This window comes from Pagrus major, chromosome 12 (assembly GCF_040436345.1).
Source record: "Pagrus major chromosome 12, Pma_NU_1.0".
Taxonomy (NCBI): Eukaryota; Metazoa; Chordata; class Actinopteri; order Spariformes; family Sparidae; genus Pagrus; species Pagrus major.
Window position 1 is genome coordinate 1,851,171 of NC_133226.1, and position 15,641 is coordinate 1,866,811.

The following is a 15,641-nucleotide window of genomic DNA, read 5'->3' on the forward strand; positions in this document are numbered from 1 at the left end:
GCCCTGCCACGGCAGCGGAGCTGATCGGTTTCACTCTAGTCTATGTGTTAACTTCCACCAGGTCCGCTGCGCTGCGTGTCTGTTGCGTCCCAGTTTCGGCAGTCCACAGCCCTGTGGAGCAGATACGCAGGACTTCTATTTCTGCCGGATGCTGCAGCACAACGCAGCAATTCAGCCAAATTTAGCACAAAGCAGACAGGAAGTCAGACACGAAACAACAACATGACATCCGGTTAATTTTCAAAATAAAAACACTCAAACCTCAAAGAAGAGACAAATACAAGCTCTTCGGTTGGTTGCTACATACATCTTGTGATGCAGTTTCTTGGACACATCCTCAGTGATAGTACCTGGGGTCACGGGGGGTTTCGGGTCTTTCAACTTCAGACCCCCTCACCCAGGCGACCCGACTGGGAGTGATCAGTTCCCGGCCTGTGTCCAAGAAGCTGTCGCCCACTGCTTGTCCCTCCTGATCCACAGCCATCGTGAGGCTCTCTCTGCAGCCTCGGATGCTGTACTGATGGCTTTTCTCTTGCGTGCTCCGGTGATGCCCAGGAGGCTGTAGGCCTTACAGAGTGACTTTCCTGCAAAGCCCCTTCCTCCAACTTCAACAGGAAAGCACCTCGCACGCCACCCCCATCTGCGGCACTCCTCCACCAGCTCCGCGTATTTCTCTCTCTTCCTCTCACTGGCTTCCTCCATCCTCTCCTCCCAGGGCACCGTTAGCTCCAACAAAATTACCTGCTTGGATGACTCTGAGAGCAGGACGATGTCTGGTCTAAGGCTGGTTTCCATGATGTTTTCAGGGAATCGAAGCTGTTTTCCCAGGTCCACCCTTAGCTGTCTAATCCTTTGGTCGGGAACACTTCGTGTTGTTGTGTTTATAACACATACGTATAACTGCGGTCATGCGTGATTATGTAATTATCACAGGAATTCCTCGGTTTCGTAACTCCAGCCGTTCGGTGGAGCTGTGCCGTGGCGGACTCAAAATGCAGCTGGTGGGGGTTGCCAGACGAGGACAATGGAGCAAAACCGTACTGGAGCCGTAATGCAGCGGACACGTGTCCAGTGGAATCTCAGGGTGAGATTCAAGTTTTGGAAACAAGGTAAGTGATCAAAGGTTTTCGTTATTTATTGCAAACTCTGGAGTGTACTATCATAGCTCTGACGGCAGTTGTGGTGACAGGACAGAACTTGATGGTATACTGTCCAGTGGGTAGGGTGTTGGTTTATTCAATGCTTTACATATAACAGATTTCAAACACACACAATGCACTATGGTAGATTGAGACAAGGGGCAAAGTATATATATATATATATATATATATATATATATATATATATATATATATATATATATATATATATATATATATACATATATATATATATATATACATTTATATATATACATACACACTTGCCCCTCCAGGTGAGGAAACAAGGGATATTTCACATTAAGAGGAAGAGGAAACCATCAAGGAGGACAGTGATGATGATGACAGTGATGATGATTACGTCCCCTGTTTATGTGTTCGGTAAGGTCCTAACCAAAAGTTCAGTTTAATGACAATCATTATCTTTTCTCATTGCTTTTTCTATTCTTATAGCACTGGTGGTGCCATGCAAAGTAGGATATGTTTGGATGCCCTTCAGCCAATCAGCATGGAAGACACTGTACATAACACAGAAGACACAGAGCCAACTGATGCACAAGTATTACCAGACAGAATTAAAGTCAACAGTAAGGATGACATCATTGGTCAACCAGCATCAATTGCCTATCATGTCTGCTTGCAACAACTTGCAGAGTATCTTTTACTTCCAATTCCACTTTGTACAGTCAAGGACCGACTGACATCTGTGGGATGTCGGGCTCCTGGACCATTCCAGATCCAGACTAAGTGCAGAGGAACAGGTGTCATCATACAATGGGTATGTTAAAACAATGCACACAACTTCGTCTTTGATTTACTACTTCTTTGTATCTTCATTAGTTTTATAGCTACAGTGTAATGCTAAATTTGATCTTGCCTTCTTACCTTATGTCTTCCAGATCTGTTCTAACAATCCCTGTGCCTGGCAGTGGAACTCCCAACCAACATTCAAATATGGGATGCAAGCTGGGGACTTCATGTTGGCATCAAATATAATCCTCTCTGGTAACAACTATGCAAAAGTTGCACTGTTGTTCAAGTTCATGAACGTCGGAATAGTGGCTCTGTCATCATTTTTCCAAATACAGGACACATACTGTGTTGATACAATAAAATACTTTTGGGAGGACAAAAGAGCAGAAATAGTGTCAAGGCTACAATCAAAGGACAATGTTGTAGCACTTGGTGAGTACAATAGTCAATTCTAGCTCCCCAGGTAATGTGCTCATGCATCTCTGCTGTCGCTGTTGTCTCAAGATTTGAAAACATGCCTTTGTTTCTTGTTAATCTGTTACTGTTCATAGCTGATGGCTGTATGGACAGTCCTGGGTTCTGTGCGGAATACTGCACTTACAAGGTTATGGTAAATGACACCAAAGAAATCATGTCCATAGTCAACATTGACAAGCGGGAGACACAGAGGAGCTCCGTGATCATGGAGAGGGAAGGCATCATCAGGAGTTTTGACAAGCTCCGCCAGGAGGTTAAACTTGCTGAAATATGCACAGATGCCCATTCACAGATATCTGCTCTCATCAGTAAGTCCTAGTTATTTTGCCTGACTCAGTAGCTTTACTGTTTTGCTTTACAACTCATATGTAACACAGCTGTAACATAATAACACTTTCTATAATTAACTATCAACCCTGTAGGTACCACACACAACTAATACTTGTAATAGTAAATGCTGGCTTGCCAGAAGTAGGATTTCATTTGATAATTAAACAGTATCCCCCATTACATTTCTGTTGAACTCTGATTCTACAGACCCACACAAAGGAAAATTCAAGGATAGTGGAGTGCTCCACACTCTAGATATGTGGCATGGGTCAAAAAACTTGGGCAAGAAGATACATGCAGTTAGTGTACTTATTAAAATTTTGACAACAGAAATCTCTAACACACTCTTAACACCTGTATGTTTTTTTTAATCTTTTTTAAAATTATTATTATTGTTATTTAGGCAGGCCAGCGAAGGGGTTGTTCCATCCTACTGCAGTGGTCTAAGGATATCTGCAATCATTTCTGGTTCTGCTGCAAGTTGGCTGAAAATTATGATTACTTTTTTGTGAGTAATACAATTATTCACTCATACATACTAGGTGTTTTTTTTTTTCTACTACTTTTTTTTTCTACTACTGAAAGTACCTTTGTGTGTCCAAGTGTTGCACACTTGGACACACAAAGGTACTTTCAGGCGTGCATGAGCTTAAAATAAATTCCTTTACTTGTCTTTCTTTCTGGAAATACAGAAACACAGGTACATCAGCACAACGTGGCTACATACTGCAGGCTGTTAATGTTGACATTTCTTCTAACATAAACGCAAATGTCCACTTTTAATACAATGCTCAAAATACATACGCACTGATGATATTCTGCACACTCACACAGCCGATATTTTAGCGGGCTACAGGTGGTTACACTCCTGCTTTCCTCATTAGCTAAGTACTCGGTGAAGCACTGTTTAACACTCATTTAATAATAATAATAATAATAATAATACATTTTATTTGTACAGCGCTTTTAAAAACTCTCAAAGACACTTTACAAGAATAGAATACATACAAGAATACATAAAATCAAGTGCATGGTGCATAAACACAGGTGCATGGTGCGATAGAGGAGAAATATGTAGTAAAAAGAGCAGTGTATGAGGATATGGATCTGTGTAGGTTTTTTGGGAGAACAAGTTGAGTACAGCAAACAGCTACAGGTGCAGATGAAAAGCGAGTTTGAAGAGGTGGGTTTTGAGTAATGACTTGAAGGTGGATGAGTCTGGGCAGTCACGGATGTGTTTGGGGAGGGAGTTCCAGAGGGAGGGGGCAGCAATGGAGAAGGCTCTATCCCCCCAGGTACGGTGCTTGGTCCTGAGGGGGGGTGAGAGAAGGTTAGCGTCTGAGGATCTGAGGTTTCGAGAAGGAGTGTGGTGGTGGAGCATGTCCGTGAGGTAGGGAGGGGCCTGGTTGTGGAGGGCTTTATGGGTGAGTAGGAGGAGCTTGAAGTTGATTCGGTGTGGGACAGGGAGCCAGTGAAGGTTTTGGAGTACGGGGGTGATATGTTCACGGGAGCGGGTCTGGGTGAGGAGGCGGGCAGCAGAGTTTTGGATGTATTGAAGTTTATTGAGGACTTTGGAAGATGAGCCATAGAGGATGCTGTTGCAGTAGTCCAGTCTTGAAGTGATAAATGCGTGGATGAGAGTCTCAGCTGCAGAGAAGGAGAGTAGTGGGCGGAGGCGGGCAATGTTTTTTAGATGGAAGAAAGCAGTTTGGGTGAGGCGGCTGATGTGCTGTTCGAATGAAAGAGTACTGTCCATGATGATGCCAAGGTTACGGATGGAGGGAGAGGGAGACAGGTTGATGTTGTCAAAGCTGAGGGTGAAGTTCTGGGTCGTTGTGGTGAGATGTTTTGGGCCAATGAGTATGATTTCAGATTTGTCACTGTTTAGTTTCAGAAAGTTTTTTTGCAGCCATGATTGTAGTTCTGACAGGCAGTTTGTGAGGGTAGAGTGGGTGGCAGGGGTGATGGATTTTGTGGAGATGTGGAGTTGGATGTCGTCGGCATAGCAGTGAAAACGGAGACCATGCCGACGGATAATGGAGCCAAGGGGGAGTAGATAGATGATGAAGAGGAGTGGGCCAAGCACTGAGCCCTGGGGGACGCCTTGAAGCAGGGGGGCAGTGGAGGAGGAGCAGTTGTTGACATGGATGAACTGTTGTCTGTCTGAGAGGTAGGATTTGAGCCAGGAAAGAGCGGAGCCGGTGATGTTGAGAAATGTTTGTAGGCGGGACAGGAGGATGGAGTGGTTGATGGTGTCGAAGGCTGCAGTGAGGTCAAGGAGGATGAGTATACTGAGGTGGCCGGAGTCTGCAGAGAGGAGGAGGTCGTTGGTAATTTTCAGGAGAGCGGTTTCGGTGCTGTGTTTGGGGCGAAATCCAGATTGAAAAGGTTCGTACAGTTCATGAGAGTGGAGGTGGGTTTGGATTTGTGAGGCGACAACACGTTCCAGAATCTTTGACAGGAAAGGGAGGTTTGAGATAGGACGGAAGTTTGAGATGATGTCAGGATCCAGGCCGGGTTTTTTGAGGATGGGGGTGACAGCGGCCAGTTTGAGGGATTCGGGGACAGAGCCAGAGGAGAGGGAGGAGTTAATAATGATGGCGATTAATGGGGAGATTGTAGGGAGGCAGGATTTCACGATGGAGGATGGGATAGGGTCCAGAACAGAAGTAGAGTTTTTTATCTTGGTGATAATGGGGAGGAGTTCCAGGGGAGAGACAGGGGTAAACTGTGACAGAGGTTGAGTAGTGGTGGTGGTGATGGGGGGGGTGAGAGGTGGAGAGGCTGTAATGGGGGGGGAAGTGCTTAGTTGATTGTAGATAGTGTCGATCTTAGACTGAAAGGATGCCAGGAAGGAGTTGCATTTGTTGACTGTGAAGGAGGCGAGGGTGTTGTCGCAGGGTTTGAGGAGTTTGTTGATGGTGGAGAAAAGAGTCTTGGGGTTGTTGGAGCCAGAGTGAATAAGCTGAGAGTAGTAGGTGGACCGTGCAGTGGTGAGGGCGTTTTTGTAGTCTGAGAGGTGGTCTGTGTAAATGTTGAGATGGACTGTGAGACCGGTTTTCTTGTAGAGTCTTTCAAGCTGGCGCTTACGGATTTTCATTTGACGGAGTTGGGGGGTGTACCAGGGAGCTGAGTGGGTGAAAGAGACTGATTTGGTTTTGAGGGGGGCCAGGTTATTGAGGCAGAGGGACAGTGTGTCATTGTAATGGTTGACCAGGTCAGTGGGGTTAAAAGTTAAAGGGGGGGTGGACAGTGTGTTGGCCAGCAAGTCAGAAAAAGCTGAGGGGGAGATGGATTTAATGTTCCTGAAGGTAATGTTGCGTTTGAGTTTTGGGGGACGCAGGGGGGTGATGAAATCCATGATGATGGCCAGGTGATCAGAGATCTGTAGGTTGAGGCTGGAGAGTTTATGAAGGGTGAAACCGGCAGAGCAGACTAGGTCCAGGATGTGGCCGCGACAGTGGGTGGGGAAGTTGACATGCTGGGTGAATTGAAGGCAATGAAGCAGTTCCAGGAGGTCTGTTGCACTTTTGGAGTTAGGGTCATCGATATGGATATTGAAATCACCCATCAGCAGAATTGCGGGGGATATGGCGGCTAGCTGGGTGCGGAATTCGGCGAGGTCTGAGAGGAAGGAGTGGTTTGGTTTGGGGGGACGGTAGATGATGGCGATGACCAGGGGGGTGGGACCAGGCAGTTTGAGGGCAATATGTTCGAAAGACTGAGCAGGAGGGATGGGGATAGTGGATGCAAGGAAATTTTTTTTTTAACTTGCAAAACTCCAATATAACCCTTGTATTTGCATTACCGACGGTCCGTTATTCTTACACACTCATTGTACTTGTGTCGCTACGTTTATACATCGTTTCATCACTTTTGCTCACCTGGAAATACAGAAACACAGGTACGTCAGCACAACGTGGCTACATACTGCAGGCTGTTAACATTGACTAAACAACATACATGCCCTCCTGAGCCACAAAGGACCCCTGGTGCCCAAAGTGCCTGCGTGAGCCTTACTTATTATAACCACAAATTTACCTACCAAAATATTATAGCTGTTATTGCACATGGACATATATCAGTTTATGAATGAACAAAATAAGAACAAAATAGTAAATCAGAATGGGGGTTTACACTGTCTATTGTCTATTACTATGCCCCACATTACTGTGGGTTCCACAGTAAGCATGCTAGCGTTGAATTTTATATTGGTCTCATTCTCACCTGCATGTTCATTAGTTTGTTTATTCATTCAACTTTTGTTATTCTTGGAAAACTACTGAGGGTAGCCCTCTTTTTCAATGACGGCAAGATAAATATAAACTAAAATCTTATATGTATTTGTTATTATCAATTTATTACACATATTCCAACAGTTAAAATTTATGGATGAAGTGTGACAACTACACAAATTATATATACTTAATAATTATAAAAGTAAATTCAACTCAGGCAAGTAGACTAGCCTCCTTTTTCGAAGTTTAAACTGCCATTTTTCTGTTCATGTTCTGCCTTAGGAAATGTGGATTGGCCTTCTGCACCATGTCACAGGAGAGCATGAGTGGTCACTGGGTGCCTGTCTACATGGTCGTTTGGAACAGGACAGAGAAAAGCAATGGATAGAGAAGGGGTCCTTGGCTCATGAGGTTTTATCAGAAATCATTCTCAATGAATGCTGGCTGAAGGAGCTACACAAGTTCTTGCACTTCAGGTATGATTGTGCATATTAATTTTCCCCTTGTCGCTTCTAAAACAGTATAAAGTGGTTTTACCTAGAGCACTCTTCTGAAATAAATGATATAATCTGGCTGTTCTCACTGAATTTGTAGGTCAACTGCAGAGCTGGAATCTTTCCACAACCATATATTGATGTATGTGAGCAAGAGCTTCAGCTTCAGCCCTCCTGTCTATCAAGCTCGAATTCTACTGGCTGGCTGACTCCACCAACCACCATGTCTACAGACCACCCAAGAGAAGCCCTGATGGCTCCATAGAGTATGTAATGTGCATTATAAATTGGGGGTAGGGTGAGAGATGATGGATGAAGAGACATCGGGGGCTGGGGTAGAGTGTAGGTAAGCACACAGAATGTTTTGAGTTTCACAGCAGCCATAATGCTAATTTACTGGTCAGAACCACCTTTTCTTTGAATGAAGAGGGGGCAAAGCACAGAAAAAAAAATTTGGATGAAATAATGCTGATAATACAAAATGACCAATCTCTAATTTCAGATACCGCTAACTCTACAATAAGAAGTCGAGGAAGTGGAGTTTGTATCCCATTAAGGAAGAGAAGGACTACAATTACATCCCTGATCTTCAGAGTGCAATCGCACGGTAACGGATGTCATAAGGACGTGGACTCCCTCAACTGATGACCATGAGGCCAGATGACCCACGTCAGCATGGTGTGCTGTCTGGTGTTCCAGCTCCAATCACCCTAGAGCTTTTGGAGACCCAAGTCAGCAGGGGCCAGGGTAAGAACTTATAACTGTATAAGAAGTAAACTGTTTATCACTTGATAAAAAAATACCAGTATTGTTAGTGGTTGCATTTTACACTATGGTCAGTGCTACATTCTGCCTTCCTAAGTTTTACTGAAAACTGGAAAATAATGTATTAAAAAAGACATGCCTCAGTTTTTTTCCTTCAAAATGTAATGATTTAAAAATCAAACTAATTAGAAATCCAATTCTTGAGACACTGCATGACTAATGTTGACTCTGTGATTCTACTTGTTCCAACTGAAGGTTATAGTGTTTTAAATTGGTCCAAAAGGTAATTCAATAATGTAATATGTAAAGTGGTGTATTTGTTTTCACATTTATGCAATTACAGAAAGAACACGCTTTATTGAATAATAAATAACAAAATAACAAATTTTGAAATATAACTGTAAGATATAAATGAGCAAAATGTCAACACAAAGCTATCAAAACTGTCAAACTATATACAATTAACAAGGGCAACAGCAGTTACACTCTGCGAGGAATGAACCCCCTATATTGTCCTTGAGGATCTGGAAAGCGGTCGCGAATGGAACACACAGCAGCTGGGGATGACCACTCTGTGACCAGGACCCAAAATGCCATACTGCCAAGCCACAAATTGTCTGTAGGCAGCATGTCTGAATTGTCTGTTGTCCTCCCCTGGATCTGGGAGGTCAGCAACTGCACGCAGGTCGTTCCAGATTCTCCTGGCCAGACACAAGACTCCACCCTGCAAAATGTATGCCTCCATGTGTGGCAGGGTTGAAATGCAATCAGGTGGCTGTTGGTTGCAACATGTTCTCTTCACCACAGTAGACATTTCTCTGCATCTCTGGCAGATACACCATGTGGGTTGCCCTGGGACAGGAGGTACTGTTGGTGGATCAGCAGGTCTCAACTGGCTGATGACATCAAAAATCAGGCTAGGGTCCCATGCCAAACATAGCTCCAACACTTGTTGTGCTTGGGGCAAATCCAACTGTTGGATTTGGTCCGAGTAACAATAAGATAAACAGAAAAATATGTTTACTGAGGCTCATTACAGAGAAAAAGCTGTCAACAACTAAGACAGGTGTAATGGGCATTGTTTGTGTTTACAATAAATGCAATTGAGGCTACTTACACGTTCATATGCAATCCTCTCTGACCCTAAATTTTCAACCCGTGTAATGTCCTGTGCGCTGAGGTCCTCTGCAATTTGTCCCATACTGCGCCCTCTGCCCCGTCTTCCACGGCCCCTGCCTTGCCCACGGCTTCCTCTTCTACCTGCCTGTCTGCTCGTAGAAGGAGATGTCGGCGTGTATTCTTCTTAGATTTTGCACAGCGACAATTGTAAGCTGCTAATGTAGTAGCTTTTCATGTAGCTGAAACAATGTGCTAGCAAACGTTACCTACAAATTTACCAATTCTTAGGGTGTTCCTAAATTCAACCTGGCAGTCTGAGGGTTTGACACTGAAAAACTAAACGGCAATTCTAGAAATATTCCCAATTTACGAATGGTTTCAAAGTGCCAGAGTAAGCCCAGAGTGGCAGTTTACCTTTACATCTAGAACCTATGTGAGCATACTAGCAATAACATTACTTTCACAGTAACGTTACTTTTATCAAAAAAGGTAAGATTATGTATTGCAAAATAAATAATGTAATTTCGTTCTTACCTGTGAATGCGCCATCTTGGTTATCTGGCTTCCTCTGTTACTGTAGTTACAAGCCTGCTTGTGCATGGCAGGCTCCTCTGTGGGGAGGGGATTTGAAGGCAGGCCTGCAGCGCAGCAGAGAGGAAGAAAGAGGGACCTGGGAGCTGTATTCATTCAAATTGTCTGACTAAGTCCACTTTTTTCTCATAACTACAGACTGCAGCTTTAATCACCAAGTATGGTCTAGACCTGCTCAATTTGGAAAATGTCATGAGATGACTTTTTTGTGAATTGACGCGATACAAATAAGATTGATTGATTCATTGATTGATGCCCCTTTCATACTCAATCATGAATCTGTTTACCTTTGGAATTTTCCAAACAGGTGTTTTTGGAGCATTGCACAACTTTCCCGGTCTTTTGTTGCTCCTCTTCCAAATTCACAACAACCACATATTTACAAAAAACAATGAAGTTGATTAAGGAAAATATTAGATTTATTATCTTTGTACTGTTTTTAATTGAGTATATGTGTTATGCTCCTAGAAATACGTTTGCCAATGCCATTAGAAACACAGTTCAGTGTGATTTGTTTATTTTCATAACCATAGCAACATAGAAGCAGTGCATCCTGGGAAAACAGGGAGCTGTGTTGAGACATTCACCGTTAGCGTTCATCAGCTCCTCGGTTGAGACGCTGCTCTTCATTTTCCCTCTTTGCTAAGGCAACGTCTGTGAGTATTATTCGCACAGTAAATGAGGCTGGAAAGTTTTTTATGTTGTGTGAATATTGAAACACAGTGGGACGCTAATTGTGTTGCTAAACTAAGTTAGCCCATGCTAATCGCTTAGATACTGCTGTAATATGTTTATTTGTTTGAAAACGTTGCTTAATAATGCAGATATTTCATTGTATTGTGCTTACAGTTTCACAAGATTCCCAGTAAACTTCAAAGAAATGAATCATCTGTGTCCTGGAGTTTTTTGAGAGTGTTTAAACTGATTGGAAAGATAGCCCATGATAGTGAAAAGACGGCAACATAGCCAACGGGGTACAGAAGGATAGGCTTCCTACGGATCTACTCAATATCAAGAGGTAAGTGGCTAATGCTACGGCTTCCAGACAACTTCACGGCAGCTTATTTCTTTTTCCGATACTGAAACCACGCTATGTCATAAAGTCACAAAATGGCAACAGTAACAAAGGAAATGGAGATAACGATTCTGTACACTCACGGAGCAGTCACTCATCTGGCTCGTCTTCCTGCTCAAAGACCAGCATGGCGATCGCCATGGCAAAGGCAAAAGCCGTAGCAGTGCAGGCTAGAGCGGCACATTCAAAAAGAGAAATTGAACTTAAAGTGGAGCAGGCACGCATTCAAGCCAGTTGAGATGCATTTAACGATGAAAAAGAAAAAGATGCTGCCATAGCTGAGGCGAACACACTTGTGGCTGGTTTATTAGATCTCGGCCTTGAAGTACGCAGTGAGGCTAACGACCCTGTCCCACAGTCTGTCTAAGATCAGCATATCGCTGCCTATGTGTCAGCGCAAGCCAGCCAACTTAGCAATAATTTGTCCATCATAATGGGGAGCAACAACGTTTCGCCAACATTCCATCCTTCGAGTCTTCAACCAACCAAAGTTGCCCCTTCAGTACTCCACCCACTCGATGTCAGCCAAAGCCAAGCTGCTGCTTCTGCTGCCATCACGCCTCACCACTCCTCTCGAGCTCCTCAAACTAGTGGACCACGGCGGCAACAGAGCATCAAAAAACATTCCCCATTTCCAGCGCAACCGCCCGTTCATGGGACGCCTAATGGAGCTAGCAAAGACCATTCAAAAACCACCAGTGACTTTGCCAAAAATCTTGCCCGCAGCCGCCTGGTGACCTCAGGTCTCACCACGTACGATGACCAGCCAATGAACTATTGGGCATGGAAAACATGCCAAAAATGCTATCGCTGACCTCAACCTGTCTGCTATAGAAGAACTCGACCTCCTAACCAAGTATCTTGGAAAAGAGTCAACAGAACAGGTAAGAAGAATAAAAATGTTCAACATCAGAAATCTGCCCACTGGAATGTTCATGGCATAGGAACGGCTCGATGAAATATACGGCTCGCCAGAGGCTGCCGAACAGGCTCTTTTCAACAAACTGGAAAACTTACCTAAAGTCACAATGAAGGATCCGCAGAAACTCAGAGATTTAGCGGACCTGTTTACAGAGCTACAAGCTGCCAAAGAAGATGGCTACCTCGCAGGCTTGTCATACTTGGACACCTCCAGAGGAGTAAATCCTATCATCGAGAAACTCCCACATAACATTCAAGAAAAGTGGATATACTTTGGGACAAAGTACAAACGTGAACATTTTGTCAGCTTCCCTCCTTTTTTCTGTGTTGGTAAACTTCATTCACACAGAAGCAAAGGCTTGCACAGACCCAAGCTTTAACCTCTTTATGCAAGCTTCAGCAGAGAAAAAGAACAAATGGGAGAGGCCCATGAAGACATCTGTATGTGTTTACAAGACACAGGTTTCCACAACCGACAAGTCTGAGTTTAAAGAAAGTAGGAAACCAGCTGACCCGAACAAACATTGCCCCCTGCACAAAAAGCCCCACCCTCTGAGAAGATGCTGAGGCTTTTGTGAAAAGAGCATAGAAGACCGCAAACAGCTTTTGAAAGAACATTACATCTGCTTTCGCTGTTGCTCCTCCACAGAGCATCTCGCCAAGAACTGCACCGTTGATGTAAAATGTACAGAATGTGAGAGCACTGCCCATGTGACCGCATTTCACCCCGGCCCACCAAACTGAAAATCTAAATCATCCCCTCTCGCTTCAGAGTATGGCGGGGAGGAGGACAAAGCGGACAACCAGGAGGTCTCTTATAGCTGCACACAAGTGTGTGGTGAAGGCTAAAGTGACCCTTGCACGGTCAGAGTTCTTTGATGTCTTCAAGATCTCCGGGTGCTCCTACTCATATATGCTTAAGACACATGCGGGACTTTGGAGACAGCAGGGAGGAGAGCCAGTGGTTACACCGAGGAGTCAGTTGACAAGAAAGTAAGCATTCATTTACCTACGCTCCTCGAGTGCAACCAAGTCCCTAACAACCGTACTGAGATTCCTATCCTGAACGCAGCCCACCATACAACCTCTTGATCCGAATGCCAACATACTCCTCCTACCATGCAGAGACATCCTGCAGGTACACAAGGTCAGAGAGCAGAGTCTTGACCTAGGATTAGAGCTTAGATCGGGCCAAAAAAATCAAGCTTAACCCTACCCGAGCCCATGCATGTTGTGTCCGAGCCCGGCCTGGCCTGGTACATTAACTGTAATTATGAGCCCGAGCCCGATTTAAACCCGACAATTTTTTAATACGTGGTGTAACAGTCAGAGTTATTCAATGTAGCGCCACTAGGTGGCCCCTCCTTTTGTTTAGTGGGTAATGTAACCTGTACGATGAAGAAGAGCAGGTGTACTTCCGCTCCCCATGAGAAAGGATACTGCAGACAGAGCGAAGACTCCCCATTTTATTTTGTCTTTATTTTGTAAAGTGTTGGTGCAAGAACCTCGGCCTGTGTTCGTTTGCGTGTATGCCTGTAACATCTAGTGCCGTAGAGACCTGGCATGGTATGGTCAGTATTATGAATAAAAGTGCCGTGCGGAAACCCACACATGTTGCCTGCCGTCTCTTGAGTAACCGGAGCTACCCGCACTAAAGTGGACCATCACCAGCTGTTATAACTGACGTTCTCAACTACAATTCTGAGTTGTTTGAACTACAGAAATCTGTTTAGAATTATCTTAATAAATAATGCAACAAGGACGAAGCATGTAAACTGCATTGTTTGTTTATTCAGAATAGAATGGATCGCAAATGAATAAAGTAATGATTAAAAAAAACAAAAAAAACTACAAATGTTTGATCAAGGGCCCAGCCCGGCCCGAGGATAGTGGCGGGAAATATCGACCCGACCCGACCCGGCCTGCATCAAGTTTGGGCTCAGGCTCGGGCAGAGAATCTAAATTCTACCTAGGATGGGTTGTCATCTGTGATGTATGTCTTGGAGGCGCTCACAGGCCACTGGAGGTGAACAGCTACAAAACAGCTATCCCAAAGAATGGTCGTGCAAGCCACCTCCAGGCATGCAATGACCAGATTAAAGTGAGAGAAGTGTTCAGTCCAGCACCTGAACATCAACACCATCTAACACCAACCTCCACATACAGCTCAACAACGCTCATTGAAGACCGCCTGGTTCAGACTGTCTTCACTCATACTCCTCATGACAACAGACTCGCACCATCCATTCAAGACCTGGACTTTCTCCAGATAATGGAAGCCGAGTGCCACCAGGACAGCTCCAAAAGTTGGGTTGTACCTTTACCTTTTCGGTCACCAAGACAACGGCTGCCCAACAACAGGAAACAGGCACACGACCGCCTTGTTTCACTCCGGCGCTCATTGGAAAAATGACCACAGATGCAGGCCCACTTCTTAGTGTTTATGGAGAAGATGCTCAAGAGAGGACACACAGAAGTCTCTCCACCACTGCAACCCGGACAGGAGTGCTGGTACCTGCCGTTGTTTGGGGTGTATCATCCCATAAAGCCATTTAAGATCCGTGTGGTCTTCGACAGCAGCGCGTTATGTGGAGGAGTATCGCTCAACAATGTTTTGCTCACTGGCCCTGACCTTAACAATAGCCTCCTAGGTGTTCGCTTTCTGTGGTATAGGAACAATGACCTCACCTCCGATGTTGTCAACTACAGGATGCGAGTTCACCTCTTCAGGAACAGTCCCTCACCCGCTGTGGCAAAGTACGGTTTACGACAAGCAGCTAAAGAAGCAGAAGCTGACTATGGCAGCGATGCAAGAAGATTCATCGACCATGAGTTCTATGTTGATGGCGTTTTAAAGTCCTTCGACACAGAGGAAGAAGCCATCAGCATTTTTGAGTGAGCACAGAAGATGCTTGCAGCTTCTAACCACAGATTGCATACACTTGCATCAAATCAACCTGCAGTCATCGAGGCATTCCCATCCGAAGATCGCTCCAAGGATGTAAATAGCCTAGATCTCTTTGTCAACGACCTGCCTATCCAACATAGTCTTGGATTGTTCTGGAACATGCGCACAGACACCTTCATGTTTCAGATCGAAGATGACCAAAAGCCATTCACTCGTAGCGGTGTGCTCTCAACAGTAAATAGCCTCTACGACCCCCTAGGGTTCCTAGCACCTATTACTGTTCATGGAAGACTGATACTCAGAAAGCTCACTGCCCAGGCAGAGGATTGGGACTCATCACTCCCCAAAGACATGGTGGTTGAGTGGATCAGATGGAAACTCCAAAACGTAGAAGGGCTCCAGATACCATGCCCTAAGTCAAAGTGATTGTTGCTGTGGGCTACATTAAGGTGACAAGCCACCAAGAACAAACTGACGTTAGATTTGTCTTCGGGAAAGCAAATTTGGCCCCTCAGCCTTGCCTAACAATCACAAGGCTTGAACTGTTCGCAGCTGTACTCGCTGTCGAGATCGCCAAGATGATGGTCACAGAGATGGACACAACATTCGACAACATCACCTACTACACAGATAGCAAGGTTGTTTTAGGATATATCCACAACCAGTCAAGGAGATTCTATGTCTACATACATAACAGGGTCCAGCGAATCTGCCAATCACCGTGTCCTGGCCAGTGGAAGTACGTCCCAACAGACCTCAATCCAGCTGACATTGGGTCAAGAACCATGACACCAGCCCTCCTTAGCAGCA

At 44.7% G+C, this 15,641-nt stretch overlaps 1 pseudogene; it reads right to left on the reverse strand.

Annotated features, from left to right (window-relative positions):
- Window positions 1-420: 420 nt before the first annotated feature.
- Window positions 421-15,641, reverse strand: part of LOC141006234 (uncharacterized) — a 93,501-nt pseudogene continuing 78,280 nt past the window's right edge.